The sequence below is a fragment of the Branchiostoma floridae genome, chromosome 12 (genome assembly GCF_000003815.2).
Source record: "Branchiostoma floridae strain S238N-H82 chromosome 12, Bfl_VNyyK, whole genome shotgun sequence".
Taxonomy (NCBI): Eukaryota; Metazoa; Chordata; class Leptocardii; order Amphioxiformes; family Branchiostomatidae; genus Branchiostoma; species Branchiostoma floridae.
Window position 1 is genome coordinate 2,075,537 of NC_049990.1, and position 7,104 is coordinate 2,082,640.

The following is a 7,104-nucleotide window of genomic DNA, read 5'->3' on the forward strand; positions in this document are numbered from 1 at the left end:
ACTGTTGTAAATTGGCAAAATATTATGAAACAGATACTTATGTAGTACAATACAAAGTCAGTTCCATTAACTGATTAAGTCAAAGAAGGTGTTTAGGAACAAATATGAATAATATGTTGTATGAAATGAATATATTGTTGAATGTTGTTGAATGAAATGAATATGTTGTTCAATATACCATACTTTGGTTTCAGAATTATGCCATACAGTACTTAAGTTTAGTCTGGTATCCTTTCTGACCACTTCAATCTCACAATAAAGGCATTTTTGTGAAAGGTTTTTGATTGGCGCACTGAATTTTTTGCGCTTTGTGTGTTTCACCCCAAATATATACGAAGAAATAGATTCTGAAGTTCTTTTGACTGATACCATTTTTTTAACTGCTCATGTACTACGTATGTCCTTTTACCGGGCCCTTTTACCTACCTACCTACCTAGTCCCTTGACCTCCAAGTCCTTTTAGGTAGGATTTTACAAACTTGTACATGCATATACATGTAGGTGGCATATCACTATCAGTACGAGTTAGGTGGATCTAAATCTGCTGAGGTAGACGATTGCAGTCCCAAAGGTTTTCATATGTTCATGTTCATCCTTAATCATGGTTTAATAATAACTAGTCAGCACCACCTTATGGTGAGAAGTAAACCAGTCATTATTGTCCCAGGAAAGTAGTAATAGGATGTACATCTATAGGCAGGTTACAAAAACTTTGGTTGTGGTCAATGAAAGCAGAATATCATCCTATACCAGATGTTATGATTAGGAATTGCATTTTCCATGAGAAATATCATATTACTTTATTGGATAATTCCTATCTATAAGCATAGTTTCTTTTTAAAATATCAAAAGTAAGCAATATAGTCAAAATGCTGTAAACTTTTAGCTAAACATAATCCATTTTGTTAGTAACCCATGATACACTTGACATTGAACACACCACTTGTTCATTCATGGCCAGATCACATCACTTCTTACATTTGTGTGTACTCTATATTATTTTTGCACCTGTCATGAAGCACTAATGATAATTAGCCGAGCTGATATTTCATATCATTCAACTTTGAATCAATACTGTGCGATAGGTGACACCCAGGCACAGGATGGTCCAGTCCTGTTCACGAATACTGGTATCAATGTTAACTGTCTGAATCAGGCTCCAAGGGGGTGTTTGTACTCAATCTACTGAATTCACCAGAAGACCATTAGGGCCAATCCAGATTCTGACAGTTCATATCAAGATTGGCAACTTGTGATCAATCATTGGGCCTGTGCCTGACCTTTAGGGTAAATCCAGTGGTATGAAAGAGTCTCTGATTAAATTGTCACAACTTGATTATACATTAAATATATAATAGACCTGAATTGAAGATCCTAGCAAAGTTGCTTTATGTTGGCTCTAGCACATGTGCCTGTGAGTGATAGAGTATTGCCATTAGGTGTGGTGCAATATTGTATTACAAGCATGCAGAGCTCTGCAGCTTGTTGTACCATAGGCATTATATTCATCATCACATGAGAACTCTAGCTACAGAAACACTAACAGACTAAAACAGTACTCTCTTTTATTGTAAAAGAAGACCAGGATAAGAGCCAATTATAAAACTTGTGCTAGAACTTTTTTTATTCATCATTTTTACTAATTTTGAGTTATCATGTCACCTGTGTGGAACAGCATTGCAAAGTGGGACTTTGCTAAGTTGACTTATTTTTTTCTAAAAATGAAATGGGTGTTAGTGCCAATCCCTGTTATTTTGACAATGACTACCAATATACTTTATTGTGCAGAAGTATAGCAAAATACACCCAATAGAATCCTTTTCAAGAACTAATAGTAATCAAACACATTTGTAATTAGTATACAGATGGTATTTTGAGCACATTTAATGTAATACATTATGTATTACCAAACAAATCAAAACATTATGAATATGACTCTATGAGTGTGAATGTGTGTGTATCTCTGTGTATGTGCATGTTTTTGTGAATAAGAGTGTGTGCGCGTTTGTGTCTGTTCATATTTGTGTGTGTGTTTGACTGTGAGTGTGTGTATGTGTATGTGTATGTGTGTGTGCTCTCTCGGGCATTTGTGTGTGAGTGTGTGTGTGAATGTGTGTGTGTGTGTGAGTGTGTGGCACTGTGTGTGTGTGTGTGTGAGTGTGTGGCACTGTGTGTGTGTGTGTGTGAGTGTCTGTGTGTGTGTGTGTGTGTGTGTGTGTGTGCGTGTGTGTTTCTGTGTGTGTGTGGGGGGGGGGGGCATGTGTGTGTGGGTCTGTTTACAAATTTAGCTTTTCTACAGTTTCTGATGGGTGATGAGCCACAGAGACATGTGTCAAAAGTTATATCTACAGGAGAAAATTGATACATCTCAGTAGTGTCTTTGTTGCCATAGATCACAAGATACTAATCAGATACCCTTTTATGCCTACCATAAGCACCAAGAACAATGCAATACAGTGTCTCTGTTAACGTATCCTTCACCAGAATCATGTCCATCACAACTGATGTATATTTTTGTGTTGCTGTTGCTATAGGTGCTGATGATACTCAACCCAGTCAGGCCACCAGTGTGTTATCTGTACACATGGGATGGCAGCAGACGAGAAGCTGATTATGCAGAAATGGATTAACCTGTTTCTGCATGGAGGAGTCATCCATGAACACCAACTAAGTCCCGGTAGTAATTAAGAAAAATGCAGCGAGGTACAGTCTGTACTGTGGAAAAGTTAAGCAACTGGTAGAAGTGTATATAGATTAAAAATATGCAGTGTGCTGTGTTTGTAATTGTTACATTGCCATTGATACATCAGATGCTTTGGGAATCTTTGGATTGAAGATGTAATAGAAAATGTTGCAGCTAATACCTAATGTATCACCATTAATGCAATGTTGTGAGAAACCATTTTGCATGTAATTACAGTAACTTGCATTATATATTCCATAACTATATATGCTTTCAGTAACTGTAATTGTAAGCATGACTGATTGAAAAGGATCAGTGACTTTCTGATGTTCTGTGTTTTACCATATATTCCATATATTGAACAGCCTTAGAATGTATTAAAGGTAACTATAGGGAAGGATAGAATCATTATACTATTTATGGATGTGTGTTTCAGATGTTCTGTCAAAAATAGGTGTATGAGCAGTTCCTGGTGAATAGATTTTAAATCACAGAATTTCATGTTTATAGTGCAGTACGTGCTTTTCACCATAACCTGTACACACATGTATGAGGTCACTGTCAATGTAAGACATTGTATGTGTTGAGACCTAGTGTGAGTCTTGCTAAGCAATACTGCCACTCAAGCACATGATGATAGGGGTAACAAGAACAGGGAATTGATGGTTAAGAAGCTTTTATTTTTCTTTTGTTTTGTGTGAATATAATCTGAATAATTTGGATTTATCTATTTTTCCATATCAGTTTATTATGTAACTGTATGAATTTTCCTTCGTGGCAAATTACATATACAAAACATACAGTAAGTGCAAAGACATGCAAGGGTTATATCCAAATGTATGAAAAGTGTTGGCCTTTCTTTTCCAAGTATTGGATCCCCTAAATTTGTCAATCTTTACTTTGCAGTCAAGTCATCATGAAATAAACAGTGGTGTTGATAAACACAGTGAGTCATTAGCTTTATGAGTCAATGGTTTAAGGGCAGGTAAGCAGTCATCAAGATTCCTTATTTAAGGATGAATCAGATTGTTTTAACTTACCAAGGTGATGTAAGGACTCGAAAACAAATCCACCATATGCACAGTCTTGAAGTTGTCATGTTGTCAAGTGACACCGAATCTAAGGACATTGCAAATTTCTTTAAAGTTTTGTTTTTGATATGGTACATGTATCTCTTCTATTAAACAAAATGTTTTGCTAGCACATCTGTGTACATTATTATTATTACCTCCATAATATATTTATGGAGGTTATATTTTCACTTAGTCTAGCGCTTATGTGTGTGTGTGTGTGTGTGTGTGTGTCTGTCTAAATAATTCAAGAATGGCTGAATGGATTGGTTTGATACTAAGTGTGTTGGAATGGCTGAATGGATTGGTTTGATACTAAGTGTGTTGGTGGGATGTGAACGATATTTGGCCCCCTATCGACATCTTCCTTTGATACGTGGAAATTCAATTTTTTCCATATATCTTGTGTTGTGAACAAGGTATGGACTCGATGTGTTAATTAGATACCTCTGGAAGAAGTTGTGTAAGTTTGGACATTTTGTGTATTAGATAAAATCCACAAAGGATAACTCAAGATAGGTGTAAGTTGCAAATAACGGATTTTAATGATTGTATGTAGGTGGCTTAAATATACAAAATGAAATATTAATTATGCAAAATGGGGGTCATTTGCATGATGAATGAGAATATTCCATTATATTAGTTTTTCAATGCATCTCTTATCACGAACATGGTAAGGTCTTGACGTTTGGGTGGCAGGACAAGGTAGGGTAGGTTTTGAATCTCCTAATGTGTGATTTTGGAAATGCAGGAGTGTTTTTGTCAAGACATTCCAAAGAGTATAACTGAAGGAAGAAACAACGGATTTCCGTCATTTTAGGCATGCAGGTCGCTCAGGCAAAGATTTTTATAGTAATACACATATTATGCAAATGAGGACTTGATTTGAAAATCAGGAAACTCTATTGTTTCCGATAACTGGACTTCAATAAATGGAAGGCTTTTCAGTTGTTCAAATTACATGATGTGTGCACAGAAAAGACTTGAACAAATGAATAAAATTGTTACTCATTTTACTGATCATCATAATAGAATAGGTGTCAAAACTCGCCAAAATACGTCAATAATACACCACGCTAGGGCAAATTTGCGGTACCGCTAAATGTCGCTAGTCACAATTAACTCGCTATTGTATATACTTCTTTTTGTTGTTTATGAATATATTCATCAAAACGCATTCTGAAGGTAATTTCACAATTGGAATATCAACATACCTATGCTTGCTAATTGTGTAAATCATCCTTGATGAATAGAAGAATCTTAGACCCGAAAAAGACACCAATAAGCGCCACCTGTTGCACAGATATCGTTTGGGCAAAGATGAATTGCTTATATCTTCAAGAAGATGAACGGAAGATCATAACTGCTATATGATCATATAGATCACCATATTAGCCTACCGTGGTGAAAATTTCTGCGACAAATATTACTTCATTTTCGTTTTATAAAGGAAAACGCTCTCCCGTCATGTGGGGTTCAAATCGACCTAGAAATTACATTGCGGTCGGAGCTCTAGGGTGCCTTCCGACTTAGGCTAGGGTTAGGGTATATATTGCATTCAAGGTGGTCAAATTTGGTATGATTAGAAAGGTCTTTTGATAGGTACCTGTAATCTGAAATCCGTTTTGAAATTGCGTGCTTTGTTGTGGAGATATGAGTGTTTAAGCGCTAACCCTAACCCTAATTTCTAGGGTTAGGGTTAGGGTTAGGGTTATAGCTAGGGTTAGGGTATATAGTGCGTTCAAGGCGGTCACACTTGGTATGATTAGAAAGGTCTTTTGATGTGTACTTGTAATCTGAAATCCGTTTTGAAATTGCGTGCTTTGTTGTGGAGATATGAGTGTTTAAGCGCTAACCCAAACCCTAATTTCTAGGGTTAGCTATGGCTAGGGTAAGGGTTAGGGTTAGGGTTATAGCTAGGGTTAGGGTATATAGTGCGTTCAAGGCGGTCACACTTGGTATGATTAGAAAGGTCTTTCGGTGGGTACTTGTAATCTGAAATCCGTTTTGAAATTGCGTGCTTTGTTGTGGAGATATGAGTGTTTAAGCGCTAACCCTAACCCTCAATTTGCTAAGGATAGGGATCGGGTTAGGACTATAGGGTATTCAAGGCGGTTATAGCTAGGGTTAGGGTATATATTGCATTCAAGGTGGTCAAACTTGGTATGATTAGAAAGGTCTTTTAACGTTTATTTGTAATCTGAAATCCATTTTGAAATTGCGCGCTTTGTTGTGGAGATATGAGTGTTTAAGCGCTAACCCTAACCCTAATTGCTAGGGATAGGGATCGGGTTAGGAGTTACTTAGGACTATTGTGTATTCAAGGCGGTTATAGCTAGGGTTAGGGTATATATTGCATTCAAGGCGGTCACACTTGGTATGATTAGAAAGGTCTTTCGGTGGGTACTTGTAATCTGAAATCCGTTTTGAAATTGCGTGCTTTGTTGTGGAGATATGAGTGTTTAAGCTCTAACCCTAACCCTAATTGCTAGGGATAGGGATCGGGTTAGGACTACTGTGTATTCAAGGCGGTTATAGCTAGGGTTAGGGTATATAGTGCATTCAAGGCGGTCAAACTTGGTATGATTAGAAAGGTCTTTTAACGTTTACTTGTAATCTGAAATCCGTGTTGATATTGCGTGCTTTGTTGTGGAGATATGAGTGTTTAAGCGCTAACCCTAACCCTAATTGCTAGGGATAGTGATCGGGTTAGGACTATTGTGTATTCAAGGCGGTTATAGCTAGGGTTAGGGTATATATTGCATTCAAGGTTTTCAAACTTGGTATGATTAGAAAGGTCTTTCGGTGGGTACTTGTAATCTGAAATCCGTGTTGATATTGCGTGCTTTGTTGTGGAGATATGAGTGTTTAAGCGCTAACCCTAACCCTAATTGCTAGGGATAGGGCTAGGGTTAGGACTATAGGGTATTCAAGGCGGTTATAGCTAGGGTTAGGGTATATATTGCATTCAAGGTGGTCACACTTGGTATGATTAGAAAGGTCTTTTAACGTTTACTTGTAATCTGAAATCCGTTCTGAAATTGCGTGCTTTGTTGTGGAGATATGAGTGTTTAAGCGCTAACCCTAACCCTAATTGCTAGGGATAGGGATCGGGTTAGGAGTTACTTAGGACTATTGTGTATTCAAGGCGGTTATAGCTAGGGTTAGGGTATATAGTGCATTCAAGGCGGTCAAACTTGGTATGATTAGAAAGGTCTTTCGGTGGGTACTTGTAATCTGAAATCCGTTTTGAAATTGCTTGCTTTGTTGTAGAGATATAAGTGTTTAAGCTCTAATCCTAATCCTAATTGCTAGGGATAGTGATCGGGTTAGGACTATGGTGTATTCGAG

General features: G+C 37.2%; 1 protein-coding gene and 1 long non-coding RNA gene across 2 annotated transcripts in view; one reads left to right on the top strand and one right to left on the bottom strand.

The window, feature by feature from the left end:
* Nucleotides 1-3,886, top strand: part of LOC118427859 — an 8,016-nt gene extending 4,130 nt beyond the window's left edge. Inside the window, exon 2 of the long non-coding RNA XR_004832589.1 lies at nt 2,535-3,886. This is a non-coding gene — a long non-coding RNA (uncharacterized LOC118427859). The remainder of the gene's footprint in view (nt 1-2,534) is intronic.
* LOC118427958 (zinc finger protein 729-like) overlaps nt 1-7,104 on the bottom strand; it is a 64,873-nt gene that overhangs the window by 26,394 nt on the left and 31,375 nt on the right. The window lies entirely within an intron of this gene.